This window comes from Xiphias gladius, chromosome 17 (genome assembly GCF_016859285.1).
Source record: "Xiphias gladius isolate SHS-SW01 ecotype Sanya breed wild chromosome 17, ASM1685928v1, whole genome shotgun sequence".
In the NCBI taxonomy this organism is placed as follows: domain Eukaryota; kingdom Metazoa; phylum Chordata; class Actinopteri; order Istiophoriformes; family Xiphiidae; genus Xiphias; species Xiphias gladius.
This window is the reverse complement of record NC_053416.1, coordinates 10,370,061-10,393,120: the sequence shown is the minus strand read 5'-3', so window position 1 is coordinate 10,393,120 and position 23,060 is coordinate 10,370,061. Positions and strand designations below refer to the sequence as shown.

At 40.8% G+C, this 23,060-nt stretch overlaps 1 long non-coding RNA gene across 3 annotated transcripts in view; it reads left to right on the top strand.

The window, feature by feature from the left end:
- The first annotated feature begins 21,239 nt into the window (after positions 1-21,239).
- Positions 21,240-23,060, top strand: part of LOC120802263 — a 171,716-nt gene continuing 169,895 nt past the window's right edge. For all 3 annotated transcript variants that reach the window (XR_005709209.1, XR_005709210.1, XR_005709208.1), the window contains exon 1: positions 21,240-21,410. This is a non-coding gene — a long non-coding RNA (uncharacterized LOC120802263). The remainder of the gene's footprint in view (positions 21,411-23,060) is intronic.

Here is a 23,060-nt window from a genome sequence, read left to right as displayed (position 1 = left end):
GAAAGCATGGAAGAAGTGCTTTGGCAAAAAGCGCAGTAGAAAGGCTGCAGCAGTGTCGAAGTTCCGCGACCGTGAGGCTGTCCAAAAAAGAAGTTCCTCTCCTAAATCAAATCTGATCTCCGCCCCTCTGAAGGTAAACATTACTCTACGTTAAGACTACATTAGATGAGCTTTGAGTTCAGTTGAGCCTATTTAGGCATCATGTTGAGCTATCTTCTGTCACATTTTTGTTAAACTTTTGAGGATTGTTTTTACTTCTTTACTTAACATTGTTGTTGTTTTTCTTTTAATTCTGAACAGGGCCAGACAGAGTATGACGAAGCTCCAACTGAGGACCAATGGTCTTTTAGTCTAGAGCAACTATTTGCTGAGCCTGCTGAAGTGAGAGCTGCAGAGGCTGACGAGGACCACGTCATACAAATTTATTTACCTCCAGAACTCTCAGAAGAGGTTGGACATGCTGTTTTTTCCCAGGAGGAAAATGAAGAAGCAGCAGAACCAAAACTTGTCCTGAATTCTTCCACCATCACTCCCATCATAAGAAGATTCTTTGAAAGTCTCACTCAAGAGTAGGATATCTGTTTCTCCATTGATACTCTAGTGTATACTTGAATACATTTATGACATTTTTGTGCATCATTTCTGTGTTTCACCTTTTGTTTCTGCTCTTTCTTTTGTAGGCAATGGAGTGAAGTAAGCGAAGGTGTGTACAACGAAGGTGTGAAAGACCAGCTGATTGACATGTGCACACAGGTGCTGAAGTTCATCTCAGACATGGTCTTCAAAACAGTGTTACAGTCAATCCGTCAGTCATCCTCCACATCTGGCACCTTCAACCTGATGAGTCCCATGTCCTCAGAGTCCCTGATGGAGATTTTCAACTACAACATCTTAAGTAGTGTTGAAAACTCCTTGAGTCAGGCTTTTTGTGATGTCATCGGGTCAGACATCCCTGTAAGGATTTCGCCCAAATTCACAAAGGCCATAGCGTCTGAGGTACTCAATGAGGGCGTCTCTGTCATATCAGTGGCCATACAAGACTCATTGAATGGAGGACCCTCCAGTTCCATGGCTCCTGCCAGCTGCCGGGTGTCAAAAGACAGAGCAGCAGAAAAGTGTTTGGCAGGAGCTATTTCAACGATGAAATCCTTCCTCACAGGGCAAGTTACTGTTGTCAAGAGAAGGATTACAACACAAAAAGGTTCGGACAATAAAAACAAGACACCAGCGAGAGGACACAGCGCCAGGAGGAAGGAATCACTGTGGAGGAGATGTTTTAGTGGAAAGCAGAGAAGAAAAATCCACTCAGTCCTATTGGAAGATTTGACTGAATCTAGGAGTGTTCAAAAGAGTAAACAGGACTCTCCTTCTCCTAGAGAGACATCCTCCACCACCTCCTCAAGTGCCAACCTGAAAGCAGACTTGAGGTCCACTCCACTAAAGTTGGAAGACTATGTGGAGGATGGAGACATGACTCCAGCGGATCATCAGATCCTTGACATCAGTCTGTCCAAAGACCTTGAGGACCCTTCCCTGGCTGGAGCTTCATCTGATGAGCTCCATGAAGAGATGAGCACTTCATATCAGTCCCAGTCCAGTGTCGAGGAGACTGAGGCTAAGACGAGAGGCGGATTTTGCAGCTTCTTCCGCAACGTCTTTACAAAGGTAAGGATGCATTTACATGGGAATTAAAATCAGTGAGACCACACTGAAAGTACACAAGAGTATATTTGACCAGATCTGACGAGATAAGACTTAAGTAGATTTCTTGTTTGTTCTTGAGGATGTTTCATCCCTTGTCCGAGAGACCTTAGTTCAAAACGTGTCTCTCCTGCTTAGAAAGCATAGCAAAAGAATCCTTGTATTTCAAACTTTGTGCTTCTTTGTCCAAAAACGTCATGAGTTGTGAAGTGATGAAGCCTCTTCAAGACCAAGGAAGTGTAATTGTCTTTGACTTGAAAACGACTTTTCATGGTTGTATTTTAGTAGAACTGTAGCCTTTCATTTTTACTTTTGTACTGATGTGTCGTTTTTTTTAAATCCCTTTTAAAACAATAGAATGAGAAGAAGAAGATGGAGAAGGAGACTCGGCCCGAACGGTTTCCTCTGTGGATGCGGCTGTTCTGCCGTCCATGCAGCTGTTGTTTTGACCATTAACTTGACCTGGACCTGTAACAATCTCTCTTAACTTCCCCCTTTCTCTTCTTTCAACCCCTCCTCCCATCCCTCCTTTCTCTCCCTTCTCTTCACCCCCTCTTCCTCCTCTTCACTCACTACTCCTTCCCCAATATCTCTCCATTTTCTGACTCTTTCTTTCCCCACCCCCCTCTTAATTTTTAACTAAACATTAATAAAATTCGCTTTAATTTGGCGCACTGCTCCTACTTATCTGCAGTATGAATACTTAAATATTGATGGTACTGCTGGTTTACAGGACACCTGCATGATGATGAAGAATGAACAGAAAATAACTTGACGTTAATTTTAGGTACTGATTGTTGGAGCACTCTAAAACCTGGATGGACCTGAGTCATAGTCTGTTGTGTGCTGTGCTAACTGTGAGATGAGCTAAACATTACAATGTCTAAAACCTGAATAAACATTCAGCAAATTTCACAGGAATGAATGGGGTGCCGTCTTTGAATACTGTATCCATTTCTCCTTAATACATCCATAACTTTTTCTTTATCAGTTTAAACTTACCAGTTTCTGAGCAGTTCCAAAATCACCTCAATGTAACTGGAAGAATCACCCAATATCTAACTCCATATTAATTTTAAGTGCCCATCAGTCGAAAAATGTGCTCACTCAACACAACTAGAGACATATTTGGATGGTACATTCAGTTCAACATACATGGGTAGATAAGCTCGCATTACCACTCGTGAACTGATTATGAAAAATTAGATTTATTGTGTTTGTGCTTCTGTGGCATTGAGCTGCGTCCTCTCCAGTATATTAAATTTCTCCAGCCAGAATTTCTGAACAAAGCTAGTTGACTATTTTTTTTTTTTTTTTTTTGATGGGCAACAGACCCACATATTAATTTCAGGGGAAATTGTGAGAGAACTGATATACAGAAACTGGGTAATAATTTTTATTTAATAGACTCTTAAAAGTGTTTTTTAAACTGTTTAAGTAGAAGTTATGTTAGCAATAATATATTATACATATTATATACATATTATATTTTGGATGGAGGTTTTGGTTTGTACTAGAGTCATTTAGTTGTTTTTTTTTTACCCTTGAAAATTAATAAAGAAACACGGCAGGTTCCTTACCAAGCTTTACCACATTTTCCCAGTTTATATAGAGAGTTTTTCAAGGGCATAGGTGTTATTCTCTTCTTTGCTGATCATCTTTCTTACCGTGCAAGTAGACAAGCTAGCGAGGCTACCCCCCCAAAAAATAGTATCTTACAGTACTTATAGGCTATCTCCATTTGCAGGTTGTAGCAGTCCCTCAACTGTCTCCCCACCAGCATACACTGCTATGTATAGCCATTCCTCCATCTTCTGGTTATCACCATAATATTAAATGAGACAATTTTATGCTACTACAGCCAGAAAAAAATGAGGTACATATTATGTAGTGCATTCTAAAAAAAGGTTGGTCATTTGATGGAGTTCACCCCAGGGTAGCAGTTAAGCTGAGCATAAGGACAAGGCAAGATGAACACTATGGGGGTAAAATGTTACACAACTTAAACCTTTTTTGTGTGTGTGTGTCTGATTCTGTCTTTTCTGGAGGGCCTTCTTGCATGCAGGAGCAGTCAATCTGTCCCTCCATTTTGCCTCTGCTGAGAATCAGATCCTAATAACATATCTCACGGAGAAAAAGTCTCTTATTTTGGAAAATGGTAACAATTCAACACGATGGTTTTCTCCTATCTCATTCTCTCTATTGTAAAAGGTATGATCTAGACCTGCTCTATATGAAAAGTGCCCTGAGATAACTTCTGTCACGATTAGGCGCAAAACAAATATAACTGACTTGACTTGACTTCCTGTGTGCCTCCGTCATAGTTGTTAGGACTTTTCCCATGTCAGTTTCCTTATTTTGTGTACCTTTTCCTCTGTTTTCACTGATGGAATCAGTTCTCTCTGTGACCCTTACTTGATTGCTTTTTAGTTCCACAGTAGGAACAGGATGCTGGTTTGTGTGGTGTTTGTACTCTCTTGGGAGGATCTTCCCTGTGAGAAAATAGCTCTTTGGAAAATGTTTGTTTACTTAATTTAGACTAAACAGATTGTATATGGATGTAATTGAATTGGAGTGAGATGGCCAACTGGCCCTTTGCCATGAAAGATTCCGGGGAATGAACCTTTTCAAATGTATGATCACATCCATTTTGGGTCATTTTTGTCTATGCAAGGGTCGGCTCTTCTTGCCAACAGGCTTAGCACCCCCTGTTTACCTTGATGAAAATAAAGAGAAAATTAATGGAAATAAAAGACATGGATGTTGGGATACAGTACAGTGGCCTTGTGGTTATCACTATTGCCACACAGCAAGATGGTTTATTGACAACATATCACTCTCTGTTAAGGGTAGAACCATAGAGACCTGCACAAAAGTAGACAGCTATTATATTTTTGCTGCCAGCTAAAATTAAAAAAAAAAAAAAAAAAAAAGATTCTGAACATAATCTAGCCCGCAATTATGTTTCCTACAAAACTTAACTGCCGTTGCAGTTTAGTTGTACAGAAAAGCATAATTGATAGGAGACAGCGTTGTGTTGTTCAGGGTATGGGTGGGCTCCAGCTTCCACTGTGACCCTGAAATAAGCAGGTGTGACAAATTAATTGGATTGATGGTTTAGTACATGTTCTCCAAATAAGCAGCAGTTCAGACAAAAAAACAGCAGCATATTAAAAAAATGCAAGGATCGGCATTATTGTGTGCTACCGGTTTGAATAAACCATCCATGAGTCTTTAGGCTGCTCAGTTGCCAGAAAACTGCACAGTGTTTTACTGGATAATACCACAAAGCAGGATTAAGCAACACAGTGTCGGTCATTCATCCTCCATCTCTAAGGGTAAACAGCAGAAAAGCGGTGTTAAAGTCACAAAGTATTCTACCAGGACTATGTGCTTGCAAATACTTACCTAGCCAGTGTTGCCAGATAAAAGTTCCAGACAATTTTATTCCATTCCTTTGCTGGAGCAAAGGATAAAATCAACACAGTGTCTAATTATATTGCTTATACATTTTGATATGGCAGAAGAAGTTCTGCTCTCCTTCTGCTTATCCTCCACTTTAATAAACATACATGAACATTAAATCCGAGTTAAATCAACAATACCAAAAATATAGCACGTAGGAAGGAGGTCTGAGTGGAGTAGAGCAGCAGGGTTTCAGTCATTTATATACATGACTGTACATAACTCATTACTTTGTATTCCCACTTTCAGATCGATGTGTGGAAATCCCTGCAGACCTCAGTGTGCAGAGAGCTTTGACCTCAGATTCCTTCCAGACCCCCCTGTAGTGACAGTGCTCCTGGTAGTGCTAACATGGCATCAAGCTTCCTCCCTTAAGTGCTAACTGTGCCCACAGCCACCAGATCCTCTGGTGTTGTTGTGCTACTGCTCCACGAAAACAAAGAGAAGACTCAAGTATGCCGGTCATCATGCTGCCTCATGTTTACATGTGGAAATAATCAGACGTTTTGGTCGCATGACTTTCATCTGGGTGGCTATTGCTAAGGCCACAGCTTAGAAATACCCTCCAGCAAAGAACAGCACTGGCTAGATAGTGTCGCTTTCCATTACCGCCGTGCTTGCTTTCCTAAAATTAGAGAGGACGCCTCTGTAAACATTGTAGGGGACCTTGGAATGACTGCCAGCAGGAGCTTAATAATAATTTAAGTATTGCAGGTTGGTAGTTGGAAGAGAAAATAATAGATAAGTTAAGAAGAGAAAATAGATGTTTGATTGGTTGCATCCTATTTATCTATCTGACCTCACACGACCACAAAGATTCATTAGGGTCCGATTACGGACAGTTAATGAGATTAGCTGAACTGCAAAGGGTTCATATCTGCATCTGCATGGAGTTGATGCTGTTACCCCCCAATCTTTTCTGATTAAGGCACTATCACTGGAGAAGGGCAACAAACTGAAAAGAAAAAAAAGGACCTCACTAACATCTTTTGTTCAAATTCACAGGTCCAAGCGTGGCTTTTAAATATCTTATGACAGAGGTTGGTGAAACAGCCTGATAGTGTATGACTGACTGACCAACCAATATTGTATTTGCTATGCCTGCGAGTAATGGAAAGTGCAACAGAGCACATGGCCAGAGAGAGAAAGACAGTCAGAGAGAGACAGAGAGACAGGGAAATAACTGTTGTCTGTGCAGCCAATATCGCTGTCCCTGTCCTTTTTCTGCTCTGCACTGTGCGCTAGCAGTAATCAATGCTTGGCACTAGTTAGTTGTAGAGTCACATCCTGAGCGCCGGCATAAGGAGACTCCAAGGTCAACGTGCAGTGCACACTGGGTTACACCAAAGCTGCTTATGCACACAAGCAGAAGCACACACCATAACAGGATCACTCAGGTTGTAATCTGATTGGCTGATTACCCCCCTGAAGTGATGGGCCGTCATAGTCTCTCTGCTATCCATAACAACACAGAGCGGAGACGCATTGTATATAGATTTTTCTATTCTGACAGAGATGTGTGTTGACATTTATTTGGTGGAAGGGAGGGAGTTGCTGGTAACACAATACACACTCCAGGTGTACGTGCCACGTGAAAGTATGATTGTGGCGGGGAATACACGGCAGTCTTTGTGATGTCCTCCTGCAGCCACAACGGTGTTTGCAGACGCAGCCCAGCTGAGGTTAAGAGCATTTTCCACACTATTTTTCTTTCTCTTAAAGGGTTGCCAGTAATCTCTGGACCTCTTCTACACAGTTGTGTTCATTTTATCTGAATGAAGATTTTTGAATCGTGCTTCAATAGAACTGGATTTATGTGCCTTGTTATATGGCTGGCTTTTCCCTTTGTATGGCTGGAATAGAAATGATTAGTCACAGTGAGTTATATTTATGTCAGAGGTTTGCACTTGATGCCTTGTTTGTTTCCACTCGGCCTGTCATGTCACACATAAGCAGGAGCTTGTTTGGTTCGACAGCGGTTATCATTCGCCCTGGCAGTCATCCACCGAAACACATCAAAACCATTCAAGGGAAACAGCCCACTGGGTTTACAACATGGCAGTCCGACTGAAAGATTTTTCTTTTTCACCTCTTTGAGATAGGCTTCTGCACAAACACAGACTCTTTAAATCTGCAATAAAAACTGTTCATTTTCATTTTCGCAGGAAATTCAAAGTCCTTATGTGTGCACAATATTTAAGATGTTCGATTGTATCATGTTTGAAAATTTAATTTAATTTAATATCTCAAATTTAATCTTTCCAAATCCAAAATTGAATTACGTTTTCTGAGTCCAGGCCCGTTTTCCCTTTAAAAAAAATTGGTAACAACCTTCCATTTGATTTAATAAAATTTGCTAAAATTGACAATGCCTTTTGGAAAAGTCCTAAGTTAGACTTTTAATGCCGTCACTTTCTGAGTTGACTGCAGGAAGAGAGAAATCACACATTTTGAAGAAGACCTATTACATGTCAGCAAGTAATTACATTGAATTTTTTATTTGCACAGAATTAGTATTGACGGCATTATGGTGTTTTTTTAAGTTTTACTTTACAGCACAAAAATAACCCAAACTTTAGCATTTGTTCCAGATCACTAAATGTTTTTGTCTAATACTGTAAATAAGCCTATAGTCAATGGGGAGTGTCATATGGCAAACTTATTTATTGCCCTGCAGAAAAACAAACTTGCTCATCTGTTCTACACTGAGCAGAGAGGCTTACACAGCTTTTTCCCGCTGACTCTAAACTGATGCTGGGAATAAACATTTGAGCTCTGCGGTACAGTACTCTCTCTGTGGTTTGACGCTAAATGGTCTCCACTGCTAAATGTTTTAATGAAGGCCATTTACGATACGATATAACCTTGTTGCAAGTGCTCTGGCAATAGAACAATATTTGAATTCCATATTTAGTTTATTTGTTTATACCTAAAAGTAGAGCCCACAGGAATTTGCAATATTTCTCCTCTTTGGCAAAAACAGAAAAGGATTATAACCTCAGCAAGCCCCCGTAGAGTACAGAGGCTTTAGTTGCCGATCATAACAAAAACATTTTCCACATGCTGTTTGTGAGAAAGAACAACGGGCTTAGTGGCTTATATTTTAAAGGACGTAGGTGTAGGTAGTTTACGGTATAATTAATGCATATGCTTCTCACCAGTATGACCCCTGTGGTATCTTTGTTGCAGGGGGAGGCAAGCATGTGCAATGAAAGGCAGAGAGTTTTTTTGTTCTGGAGTGTATGGTCTCACTGATTTACACAACTTCATACTGAGCAGAGCGATTAATCTGTGAAATTACCTGGTGGAGCATTTGGTTTACTATCTCTGGTCCATTCTGTAAATATTTGTCCTTGCTGGGGAGTGTGCTGCCAACATCCAGAGACGTGCACAGGGATGACTGACTCAGTTTACTCAACAACAATCAGTGACATAATCATACATACAGGCAGGACCATGTGCAGCTGTGTGTGTGTGTGCTTGTGTTTGAATACACACCTGCATGATTACAGTACACATATTTTAGCAAAATTATGCATCTCTGTGAGTCTGAGCGTGTCTGTGTGTCCAGGTGTGTGCGTTTAGGGGAGTTTATGAAGCAGCGGGACCAGTGAGAGAGTTCGTGGAAGCGGAGGGGCCTTAGGCTCTCCCACAGCAGCACAGGCATCATCATCACAGATCAGAGGAGCTATATTTAGGATGAGTTTGATTTTCCCTCACAGGTCTCGGCCACTTTAGAGTCCAGTTTTATATCAGGACCAAAGCAATCAGCTTCCTTCCCCCTTATTGGACACATTCCCTCCTTTTTGTTATGTAGCTTTTCTGTATTTCATGTTTATTTCTGTTTTTCTCACTTTCCATCCAAACTGTCACACCTTCCTTTCCTCCCATTCTTTTGTACAATAATCTGTCTTTGTTGTCCAAACAGTAGCAGGGGCAGCAGCAGGACCCACGGTGTGACAACTTCAATTCTGTAAACCATACAAGTTCCGTATATTCCCCTTTCAAGATATTGTCTAGAAATGAAGAATACTGACATTATTTGTTTGGGAATGCTGTGATGGGATGTTCTTAGATGGTTGTACAGTTGGTATGATGGTACGCTTTTGTAATGGTTGACAGAGGCTATTACATTTGCCGCTGACAGATAATAATGATTGGGATTTTTTTCATGGGCTGGTTCAGAAGCAAGTTCAGAACCTTGTGCAGGTGCAACAAATCAAAGAGCTGTTTTAAGGTGACCTCCCAGACACAGGTACAGTAATGACTGAGGTGAAAGAACATTATTTTTAGATTGACTGACTAGCTCATTTCAAAATACCTCAAAGACTAAGGACATAAAAGCAGGTAAGATGTTAGGCTCAGACTTAATTAAGTGTTGACTTCCTCTACTCATTTGGTTTCTTTTCACTGATGTTAAGTATTTGGAGGGACTGAAAGCTGCTCAATATGTACTGTAAAATTAAAAAAAAAAAAAAACTGACACCATGCATCATTAATGATTTCTCATATACAAACTTATTCTCTGATGGATTTCTTATAGAATTAAATTATTAACGGAGCTGTTGAGTAACTCGAGACATTTAAAAACTCCCTCTTTGAGTCAGCCTGCCATGAATTTAACATGTGAAAATCCCTCTAGTGGCGGCAAATACTGAGGTGGCAGTTTGGCCTCTGGCCAGCTTTTGCGTCTGCACACATAGATGCACGGGTGTCACTCGGTCTCTAAAAGGATCTATTTTGAGATCATCTTTTACAGCCGTTCCTGCGGAAGCGTAAATTACAGCTGTTTTCAGCGTGAACTCTCGTTTACTAGTTTTTGCTGTGATTACTTTTATTTGTGTCGGTTTTGTATTGGTCATAAACCAAGGTATTAGAAAAATTTAAATTTTGACCTGTTGGTGGCCTTAAAGGAAATGTGAGGGGATCAAAGCCACTAGGGTTCATCTTCTGGGGCACCATGGACATTTCATGGCAATCCATCCAGTAATTCTTGAGGGCCAGACTGGGATGTGTGTAAAAAACCTAAAAACCTAGGTATTTCAGTAGGCTTCATCCTCTGGGAACCTTAAATGTCTGTACAACATTTAATCTACATCTGTCCAGTAGTTGTTGAGATAATTCAGCAGACAGGCAGACATTACCATTCCTTGAGCCAAGCTGCTAGCATGGTTAGCAACAGCCAGTGAAACGCCTTCACTTCACTGTAAGGCTCTTATTTTCCTGCAATCATGCCATTATACTGTATTTGCACTGTTTTCAAAATAAGCTGTTTAATGTTCACACTGACACAAAGGAAGAGTGAGAGTTTACATTTGTGCAGTAAAGTAGGTACTGTCACGCATGCCTTCTTATACATGCTGGTGCACAGCCTAAAATGCAGCGGCATCTTAAACCACAGACACTCTGAAAACAAACAAATTCATCAGAGATGCCTCGCTGGCTGCGCACTCTCCTCTTCTTCCTTATGTAATGTAGGTCCTGTCACAGGGAGTCAGCTTCATGGGCTGAAACTCCCACAGCAGCAGCATGGGTCTTGTTAATACTGACCCAATTTAATGGGCAGGCAACAGGGATGATGACTGGATGGCAGGATGATGTTTGCCTGGCCTGCTGGCTGACTGGCTACTACTGGATGGTAAAATGTCTGGGTGGCAAAAAATTTCCTGAGTGACTGGTGGGCTGGCTGGCTGTCTAAGAGTATTTTAATGGTGTCTTGCTTTCATAATTCAGTCAATTTCTGCTCAAAACAGGATGTTATAGCAGGAAACATGCAGAGGGACTCTTTAGAAATGCCGTATGTGACACGTGGTAGGTGGAAGGAGCCCGATGCAGACTTGGAGACACAGTAAAGGTCAGTGGAAATCCTTTACTAAAGAATTCACAACTCAAGTACAAAAGTAACAGGTCACTCTCAATGCAAACAGAAGTTGTCGAAAAACTATAACAACCTGAACTCCACAGGTACGCTCTCAGCAGGAGTCCACTGACAACATTGCACGGAGGTGTGCTACTCCTCCCATGGAAAGCAGTCAACTAGAGAGAGAGAGAGAGAGAGAGAGAGAGAGATCTGAAACACACCAGGCACACAGCATTCATACTGAAAGGAGGCTTAAAAAATAAATAGACCACACTCTCTCACGGAGCTCACGAGGGTGGGACTGTGACATCATGTATAATCCATTGCTGTCACACACCTCAAAATGAAGACATTACTTCCTCAAATTGAATAAAGGAAACAGGGTTTTAATGTAAATACCATTTCCTCATATGTCACCTCAAATATTGTGAAGTTGCAGGTTTAATGTGATAGAACACGGGATTGTCTACTCACATTTATGTCAGACGTGCACCATGAGGTTACATGACTACTCCAAAAACAGAAATGGAAAAATTTAAATCTTTAAAAAAATGTTGCTTTTATTGTGACTGACTTATTAAGAAAAATTGCTGTGCCACCTCGGGGCTGAAGGGCTTGCTGCCCAGCTTATGTGCACATGGCTAGCATACCACATTGTGTTACATATTTCCTCTGTGATTTATGAATAGGATTACCTTCTTACTAGCTCATTGACTGAATGACCACCTGACTGCAGTTCCTGTAGTTCACTGGGAGTTGAATTACTGGCTGACTGTCAAATGTATGACTAGTAAAGTGCCCGGCTGACTGAAGAGAGAATAAAACTGTATTTTCAATAATTTCGCCATAAACCTGTGCGACAGGCTGTCCTAGTGATCGACAAATAGATCGCTTCATTGGACGGCTGACAATCTGGCTGACTGATTTGCAGGCCAGCACCACAAACGAACGTCGCTGCTCATCAGCAGTGTTGTCAACACATGTAAGATTTATGACTTAGTCCACCTGGTAATTATGGAGAGTCACTTGTTTCGTGAAAACGAGGTGACATGACAGCTGCCACAACACAAGTTGGTGGAGACGAAGAGCGCGCAAGGGAAGGACTGCGGGTGGGAAATTAACAGAGTGGAAAGGACTTAAAGGGAGTAAAGCAGGGGTGAGAAGAAGAGAGGAGGGAAGCGCTGGAGCAGTGAGGAGGGGAGGAGAGTGACAGAGTGAGAAGGAGCCAGGGAATAAGTGTGTGTGTGTCTTTGTGTGTGTGTGTGTGTGTGAGAGAGAGAGAGAGAGGGAGATGTTGATGATGAGGCACTGGGAATGTTCTCTCTCCCTCTCCTTCTCTCACCAAATGCATCAACAGATTGTCTTACTGCATCAAAATAGCGTTACTATTCTGCTCCTGACATAACTGCCTTCTTGACACGTCCACCCACACAGACACACTCAGTCACATACATGTTCAGACATGGTAGCTATTCAACGCTTGCACAGCACCCTGACTTTTCAATGATTTATGCATTTCACAGAACCCATAAATGGAAAAAAAGAAACATTTTGCACGATCATGCCTGAATTATGTGTAAATATGTTAATAATGTATTCAATGTCTCCTTTTCAGTGTTTCAGATAGACTTAAATAAACATTAGAAGTGCAAGTAGTGGGTCCACCTCTACACTCATTCATACTGACCTTGAATCTTGCTGGGTTTTTACCAGTCTAATTTGATCAAAGCCCAGTTCTGCATACGTAAAGTGAGGAAACAAAGCCAGTGTGGGATGATGAACTATATAGACTTTTATCTATCCCCTTTTTTTTTATTATCTCTGTATTTTAGTTGGTAAAGAGCAATTTGCTTTCCTCTCTTGATGACTGTAAGTGTTCTTGAGCAATGATCAGCTACACAACTGTCTAAAGTAGGAGGCAGCATTTCGCAGCTTCAGGAATCGAATGACTCCAAAGTATATTGCTTAAAAGAGAAAAAGTGCAGCAAATCCTGGCAGAACGTTGTAGTTCGTGTAGGGTTACAGTTGATTCTAAAAGTCCAATGCTAATATGAAAATTCATAACAGGACTTTCAGACAATGTTCACAGTGGTAAGAACAGTTGTCGTTATTGTTTTGATCACAGTTAGTGTTGAGGTTTTGGCTAAAACCCAGGCTCTAGGTCGGGGATAGTGGCACCAGTTGCCATTTGGTGACACTGAAGTGAGCCTTAGAGTTCATTTTGTCACCTGATACTTGTTTATCAACAACCCAAAGAAAAGTTCATTTATATATTAATTGCATTAAAAATTGAATGACAATATGGCCAAATGTATTTCATATGTCTAGTTACCTCATTGGGATCATGCTTTGCTCAGCTGTAGACACACCCACATGCGGTCTACACATGCACACAAACTGTTGAGGAGCATGATTGTGCGGCATTTGGTCCGTCCCATGGAAATATCTGATTTGGTTTGGAGAGTGATGGTGCAGTCTGTTATAAATAGTTCTCCCTAAAAGCTAGAAAACACTATCTGCTATTGATTAGCTGTCAGCACATGTTAAAGCTCACTGTCACTGGTCACACAGTCTGCCCTGGTACGCTAAGCCACACACACAACACACACACACACACACACACACACACACGCAGAGAGAGAGAGAGAGAGAGAGAGAGAGAGGGAGAGAGAGAGAGAGAGTCATGCAAAATGAATGCAGAAGCTCTATCCTCCTCTGTTTTGTGTCTCTCTCAATCTCTCTCTATCTGTAACACACATGTTGACGCACACATACAAACAGTGCACATGTGCATATACATGTAAATGGCTATTCCATGCAGATGCATAAATAAATACACTCACTCACACACAAATCAAAGACAACCTCTCTCTCTCCCACACACATACACGTGTATATCTACATTCATAGGTGCACACACACACACAAACACACCATAGCATTTCACCATTTGCTCTGCTTCCTCTGACTTGAATCATTCATGCATTTGACACTTCCACTCTGAATGCCAATGTGAAATCATTGATTTATTGAAGCTGCAGTGACCACATGGCACATGTTTTTAACACATTACACCCACAACTTTTGAAACCTGTCCCAGTGATCACTTTTACTCAGTACCTGATGAATTCAATGGCACAAACATCCATAATCACAGGCAGCTTGTATTATCATAACTGTTAGGATGGTCTTTTGAAAAATCCAGAGTTAGTATTGTTTTTTATTTCTGCAGTTTATGACTATTGAAAACACAAGACATGGCACAAAAACATGAACTGCCTGGCTAACTTTGCTCACATCCTGTGTAAAACCAGCAAGTTTCCCACGACAAACTCTGAGAAGAAAGATCTGCTAACCGACAGAAGAGTGGATTTCTGGAAAATAGTTTCTTTTTTTTATTTCTCCTTACCAGGCCTAGAATTTGTTAGACACTTTTTTAAGACATCATTAAAATGACCAAATTTAGAACTGCCACTGGTTCTAGTACCAGTTGCCTACAATTATTAAATGTAATGCATGCAAGTATTACTGTGCTTCACCAGATACAGCTTAAAACATCTGGTTCTCTGTGGTTTATGGGACAGAGCTTAGGATGATGTTTGCTCTTTTCTTTCTTTAATGGTAAAGGTCTTTGCCACCACTTAGATATGAGGGATATAGTGACAACTGGAAACCGGACAGTTGTTTACATAATAAGTTTTTTGCTCGTACATGCTCAGCTCAGTTCTGCCGAATGCTCCTGTGAAGCTGCACAGTGCCGGTATGATAGTGATTGTACTGGACACCTACCAGGCGTTCATGTTTATGAATGTGTGGGCATGGAGCATGGGGGAGTGGGAGTATTACTGAATGTTAAATCTCTTTGAGAGGAGGTTGAGATTGGTGTTTGAGTGTACAGAGCATGTGACTTTAACACATAAGACTGCTGCTTGCACTCTGTTTTCTAACAGCTGTCCACATTGTTTTCTTTAAACCATGACCGCAATCTTCACGTAACTTAGAACTACCAAGTTTTTGTGCCTAAACCTATCCAGACTGACTATTGTGTTGGCAGACCAGAAATCCTTTATATGAATCCCTTTTGTAATGGTCAAATCGGAAAACAATCATATGTGTTGTTTTGGAGGGTGATGACAAAGAAATGATATCGGTGTTTATTTCCAGGAAGGGCAGCGATAACAAACTCGAACTGGCTCCATACATTGGGCAACTATACTAACCATAATCACTCTTTAAAGCATGGAGAAGCAGGGCTCTTGGTGGGCGTCTTAGTGACCCATCAACCAGGATGTGAAGCAACAGGATATACAGTGTAGTGAGGGTAACAGGTGAGGCACATGATAAGGCTAATCAGTCAAGAGAAGCCCCTACTAGTGGTTTACCAGCACCAGAATCAGCTCTTTGGACAGTGGACCTAACAGGACCTGCTGAAATTAAATCTGGGGTATAGTGAGTCTTTGGCAGCTACACGATAATTTGGTGAACTCAGAGGCATAGGTCTCAAGAAGGTGTTTCTAAAAAGAACAACACTCAATGATGCCACTAAAATCTTAACACCAAGGTACTTATCTTATATGTAATGGCATGACGATTTAATACCACACCTGGGAGTTTTATAAAAACAAAGCTACAAGTTTCAATTCAAAATCTAAACAGTCATTGCTGTAGATGGTTATAATCTTTGAACTCTCTACGGGGACAAAAGCACTTGTGTACATGTCAAAAGAATGAGTGAAGAGAGCTGAGTGTAATTATTTATTTATGGAATAGAAAGTACAAAGCCCATCAAGACCCAGAGTGCTCACTGGCAAAAAATACAAGAAAGCATAGGGGAACGCACAAATACACATAAGCATCAAATGAAGTATATATCAAAGCATGGAATTAGATTAAGATCATAATACACTGGAGCATTAACTATTACAACACAGTAGAAAATATTATGAAAGGAATGTCTTTAAAAGCCCATATGAATTAAATGTCTAAAGCATTATAGAGAACCCATAAAAAGGCAATGAAGGCAATGAGGCATCCCAATATAAAACAGTGGAAAGCCTCAGGAGAGTATAAAATGAATGAATGGAGACCATGTGTTACTACAAGCAGAGTTATTTTCAGTTAGGGGATGGCCATCCATAACTTCAAAATCCATTCTAAAATCCCTCCAAGGTTTGACCTAGATCTGATTCACCCACACACTGTATTGCTGTTTGTCAAGCTCATCAAAGTCCAACACACTCTAGTTTATAATGTGACAACATCCTTGAAGTTGTAGAACAGCATGTTTTGACCAGGGCTCAGCAGATTTAGTGGCTCTTTATGTTATACATTTAAAACAAAAGTACACATTTCCCAAAAGGGGGTTAAGAGATTTAGGGACAGACATGCTTACATGTAATTAAAATCTAAATTTCTGTTCTCTTCTGTTAGTTTTTTAATGTGCAGACTGGTGCTGGTGATGTAAATTAAAAATCAGATAATGTGAATCAATTAAAAATCACTTCCAGGACATCTGCTGTCCCTCTAACTAGAATAGTTCACACAGGACACAGGCGGCTCAAGAGATGGGTGGTTTGAGGATGATCTGTCAGGAAATTCAGGAGCCAATAAGACACTTATATTTTAAGATGAAGGTCGAGCACACACTAGGAGCATCTGAGATTATGCCTGGGGCAAAGGGTATTTGGAAATATGCTTCATGGTTTATTCCAGTCCACTTACAGTGACCAGATGGTTGGTATTTGCCACATCAGACACTGATGGGTATGGTAAAAGGTTGAATAAGTGAGCACCTATATTTATAATGAATGTGTCATCGGTGTGGGGTTTGTTAGGATGTATTTGTATGTCACCTCTCTAAAAAAAAGTGCCACAACGTGCTTCACAAGTCAAAAAACCAAAGAGATGACACAGACACATTACCACAGCAGAAGAATCAATAAAAGGCCTTTCAGTAAAAATAGGCCTTTAAACACTGTTTGAAACTTTGCTAAAGAATCAAGAATATTTTCTCTTTACACTGACTTTCAGATTATCTCTGCATCTCATGCATCTGAGCTGGAATCGGCAATTCATTTTCTTAAACTACTGCTGAACCTTTTCAGTCCAAGAGGTTTAAACTAAAACACGGAGCTCTCAGAAACAAGCCATACTCTGGAGTGTTTCCTCCCAGCAGAAGTGTGACTCTACTTCAAATGCATCATTGAAAGTAATAATATCTTGACTGTATTAATTTTAATAAGCATATAAGCTACTTTTTACTTCCAATGCTAAAAGTCCGTGTTGTACTGGAAAATGTGAAAAATATGGTATTTTAGGACAGAAACAAAGCTGCTTTTGCTTGAACAATATTTTTTTTTCCCCCTTGCATTTAAACCATGAGGCATTTGTTTTTCTCTTTTGTGACTTCAAAGAATTTTTATTTATGTTTTCTTGTTTTTTCTTAAAACTTTGCAGAGCAGTCTGCACTTGCACGTGTTACACTGCGAATTAAAGTTCAAGTTAGCATTACAAAGCGTATATTTTAGAGGGCAAACACAAGTTTCCAAACCAACTGGGGTGACGAAATAATGAAATGTTTGCTTGATTGTTTTAGTTGGATCCTCATTGTCTGACTAAAGCCCTTTTACCTACACAACCATTAACCCACAAGACATACTGAATATGTTACATTAGATAACACAAGGCAAGGATTTGAGTGAGCGTTGCAGCACAAAAATCAGAAGGAAAGTTATATATCATTCATATGTCCACACCAGTAGGGGCCATATGAATAGTATTATCTATAAAGTCAAGTTAACTCAGTTCTAATAGTGTAAAAAGGTGAAGACATGAGTCAACTCTGTCTGCCATAAATTATTTTTATGTAGTATTAATTAATTAACAGCAAATACTGTACATTTAGAGCGAAACATAATAGCACCTGAATTATGCTTCTAAGAAACTTGATAAGGTAATGGTTAATTGAATACATCTATCAAGTAAAATGTGCATACTGAATGAAACTGCAAAGCAACAGCTTGTAGAAAATGAAGCATGATATTGCTTTTTCTGGTTATGTTTGGGCAGTCCAAGCGCATGGTGAAGATACTCGCCTACGATTCGTAGACACACCAGTTTTGTCAAGAAAACAAAAGGAGTCTATAGCAAAGCTAGCAGCTCTTATGGGCGGTACTTACGGCAGCAGAACTTCACGCTAACTCATCAGATTTACAGAGATGATGCTAACATGCTGATGTTTAGCAGGGTAAAATATTTACCATGTTCACCGTTTTCGTTTAGCATGTCAGAAAGCTAACATTTGCTAATTAACACAAAACGCCGATAGCAGCTGAGGATGATGGGGATGTCATTCGTTTTTCAAGTATTGTGTCATAAACCAAAGTAGTGACTTGTGCCACAGTTCGTGGAAATAAAGAGGAAAAATCAGGGGATCACCAGAGTCATAAGGATAACAACGTCTGTACAAAATGATGCGCCAGCCCACTGGTAGGTGTAGGGATATTTCACAAGAGTAGTGAAAACCTTGACCTGCTGTTAGCAACAAAGGAGAAGTCGGGGATTAGCAATATCACTGGGATTCATCCTCTGGGCCCAATGAACGTCTGGTACCAGCGTTCATGGCAATGCATGCAACAGTCTCAAGCTGTTTCACTCAGAACCACAGATGTAAACTTCGTGCTGGTACTAGGGGAAAAGGCATTCATTCTCTGGGGAACAAGCAAGTTACATTTCATCGTAATCCCTCCAATATAGTTACTGAGATATTGCAGTCTGGACCAAAGAGGCGGAATGACTAGCAAACACACAAAAACTGTAACCAATATAATACTTTCAATAACATGGACTATGGTTGGGTGATGACGAAATATTATAGCTTATCATCCCTCTGTATAATGTTATGGTTTAAATGTTGCAACATTGAGATACAGTACAGTGGTTCATAATTCTCATCTATAAATGAGGAGGAATTATACTGAATGGCATTCCAGTCTGTCATAGCAGACTCCCTTCATTATTCTGTCCCTTATAGACTGATATAGAACCTCAAAACGCGTCTCTCGGCACATGCACTGTACACGCCACATGACGCCTCAGTAACTGTTTCTGTCGTGTGTTTTTGAGTTTTGTTCTGCGTGGGTGTGTATTGCAACATGTATCAGTACCTGTGTACATCCACGTACAATATGGACGTCTGTGTTCACCATGTGGCTTTGAATAGAAGCCTAGACTCAGGTGAGTGTCAAGGGAAGTGCACAGTTCACCCTACACCATCTGTTTGTAGAGATTGTAACAGCACAGTGATCCGGCCCCCCCAGGCCGAACTAGGACCCCCCCCCCCCAGAGGAGATCTTGGTGTCTGTGGTTACACCGGCACGTGGTTAGTGCTTGGAATTTCGGTGCATGTTTTCTGTTCACGCTAAACAATAACAAATGAATAAGTGAATGAATTAACAAAAGTCTGTGCATCATTTACAGCATTGGACAGAGGTTTGGTAAAGTGCCGTCACATTTTTTTGGTGGGTCAAGCAAACCAGACTTTCGACCACTTAAGAGTCAGCCAGTAAAAGCCACTACAAAATAAAAGAAAAGGCGAAGCTAAGGTTGCCCTTAGGTTGGCTGATCTATGTATGCCAGAAAAATCCATATCAGCACGACATAGCAATCCCCATATCTCCAAAGTGCTATTTTCTGCCAGAGATATCATCACACTGAAGGTATTTTACATTTCAAGGGATGGAATAGAGAAGTGAACTGTGACTCTGACTCTGCAGAGATTGCATCGACCTCCAGCTGCTTTCATACATCCAAACGCAATGAAACATGTCATTGCAAACGGAGATGTGCACTACACAATGCACTTGGAAAAATGTTTAATAAAACATAACCAATCACGGTAATAAATCACGGTTCTTCAATGCAACAGGCTAGATAAGCATAAACTACATGATATTTTTTGTATTGCAATTCAGGAGTAAAGTCTCACAAGACAACCGCCGTATTGGTGTGGTTGCCCATTTGTCGCAGTAAATGCTGTATGTGTGTAAGACATCTCGATTCTTGACCTTAAGTACATCGACAGAAGAGTAAAGCCTGCCTATACTCATATATATCTTTCTTCTCAAAAGGCCCACACAGGCCTCTGTGATCTAGTTGGTCCGGCTTATGTAGGAAAAAAAAACACATCAACAGCGTTGCCCACTCCTCAGCCGGAGATGACCACAGCCTCAACGTCACAGCTTATTTCATAACTGCCATTTGTCTAAGGTGCATTTGAAAAATTAAAAAAAAAAAAAAAAAAATTCCCAGAGTTGATGATTTGGAGAGAAACTTCTTCAAAGTGAAATGGTTTTGTTAAGGTGAGGCTGTGCTTAAACAGAACACAGTGTCACCCAATTGTCTAAATGTTAACTTTACTGGAATATATTGTTATTCTTATAAAAATATAAGAATAATGAACATTATCCATTTACCACCCTTTTTACAGAGATTAAACTCAGGCTATTTACAATTTTTTTTTTGTTTGCAAAAAATGTAAAAAAAATAAAATAAAAATTTTGTAGAGTCTAATGTTTAGCCTATTGTATACGGTAGGTAAATCCTGTAAGGGCTGTATCTGTTCTAGGATATTTAATTGTCCTGGGATAATGCTTTGTTGTTTTTTTTAAAAAATATATCATATATCCTTCTGTTCTTTCCACATAAATGCTTTGGAGCTTGTTATAATCAGTAATATTACAACATATTTTAAAATCATTCTTGATCAAACAAACGTGATTATTCGCTTGCTGTCCATTTTGTTTTATGAGTAAAACACCTTCCCATTAAGACAATTAATAACGAATCCTATTTCGTTGCCTGCATTTGATAAGAGAATCCTGCGGTCCAGTCCGAAATTCTGCGGCACAACGACAATTTCTTAAAGAAATGTTCAAATGCTTAATAAAGTGAGCGAGGCAACTCCAGTCGTGCTGGCGCACTCACACACGTCCACCGCGACACTATATCCAACGCACCCTTGAGCGTAAAGGCGGTGCATTTAAATCGCCTGGGAACCGCCCACTCCTCTGCGCCCCCCGTGGTGAACTGCGCGTTTTTGCTGAACCCGCGCTAAACCCTGCCGCAAGCCTCGCCTTTGACGGCGCAGGTGGCGTCTCATTAGCGGGCCAGCTCCCTGGCAGTCCGGCCTTGTTGCTTCGGGACGGACTCCGGGGGGGGGGCAACCGCGTGAGTTTTTGCAGCCTGCCTGCCGTGGGCCTCAGACGCCACGTCGAGACGCGAGAGCAGCTTTTACGCCCAACTTTTGGCAGCGCGGCCGGTGTTCCCGAAAGGGTAACTCTCCGCTGAGACGCCAGAGATCACTGCTTCGCTGCACCGAGCTCCTGTAAGTACCCGCTGCTGGTGCTCACACGCATGCTGCCGCTTGATGTCTGAAGCCCTGACCAGTAGTTTGTGCTCATCCGGCTGAGGCTGCAGAGGGTCGTTTGTAATGCGGGGGCTAATTTCCGCTCTGCGTTGTCCTCTGTCTTGCCTTCAAGCTAGTTTATTGCTCTCTGCCCCGGCACTGCTGGAAAACAGTTTATTTAGACTTAGTCACACCAGAGCTGGTAAGGTTTTTCATTGCTCTGCCGAAACTGAAATGAAACTCACAATAACTATAAATCACGCACAGCAGGGCGCAGACCTCCGCCAAGGCCAATGTCAAACAACATACACCAGACTTGGGGGGGGATCGAAATTCGAAGTAAATAATCCGGATCTGCCCAACAATTTAACGGGTTCTTCCCTGGCCTATGCCCCAACCCTCCACCAAGTTTGTCTGAATTGGTTAGGTAGTTTTTGTGTAATCCTGCTGACAAACAAGTAAGAAAACAAACAAGCAGACAAACAAGTAAGAAAACAAACAAGCAAACAAACAAGTAAGAAAACAAACAAGCAGACAAACAAGTAAGAAAACAAACAAGCAAACAAACAAGTGAGAAAAGAAGCAAACAAGCAAACAAACAAGTGAGAAAAGAAGCAAACAAGCAAACAAACAAGTGAAAAAACAAAGAAACAAGCAAACAAACAAGTGAGAAAAGAAACAAACAAACAAGCAAGCAAGCAGACACAGGTATAAGCACCGCCTCTAGCGCCTCTCTTTCCTTCAAATATTCACCTCAATTGGAATCTCAACATGGCTTTTGTCACATGTAGCAGAAGAGTCACATTCACATTTTCTCCCCGCGTCATATTCAGCTGAGCCCAAGAGAACTTTTTTCCCACGCAAAACAGTTCTGAATGCAGGGAGTTTCTTAACTGTTCTTCACATCATATTTACCTCTAGTTCCTCGGTTTATGCAGCTGATGCCTGGCTGCCCATACCTCCATCCCAAAGTTTATATTCTTGTTTTGATCTGCTGCATATCACCGGCATGTAACATATCATAGGAAGAGACTGTCTGCTCCAACTCATGAAATCTTGTGATTTTAATGTTTACGTTCTTTTTTTTTTTTTTTTTAAATAATCAGCTGCATAGCTGGCATGTTGGCCTGCGGTTGCATGTCAGGCTGATTGCTTGGTTCAGATGTATTCTTTCAGTTTTTTGGGTTTTGTTTATTATCATTGCATCCTGATCGCTGCTCTGCATCCTAATTTCTGCTGTGCTTAGCTTGGTTTTTGAGTGCCGATGATTTTTTTATTTTGCTACGTATCGATGCGTGTGGATGAGCCACGTCGTGGCACAGAATGAGACACACACTTAAAGATACTGTGCGTAGATACTTAATATTTATAGAGCATTAGCAGGGTTTGATTAGCTGGGGATCTTTGAACTGAATATTGAGCAGGCGAAATGGAGAAGAGAAATAAATTACCCTTTCACAGCTTCAATTGTGTCTCGTGCAAGCATAAGAGCACTTCCTATGGGCACTGCACTACCTTTTGATTTTCTCAGTCGTACAGCAAGTGATAACAAAAAGGCGATTGGTTTTATGCAATCAATCATATTGTATAGGTTTTTCACATAGGTTTCATTTATCAGTCCAGTTCAAT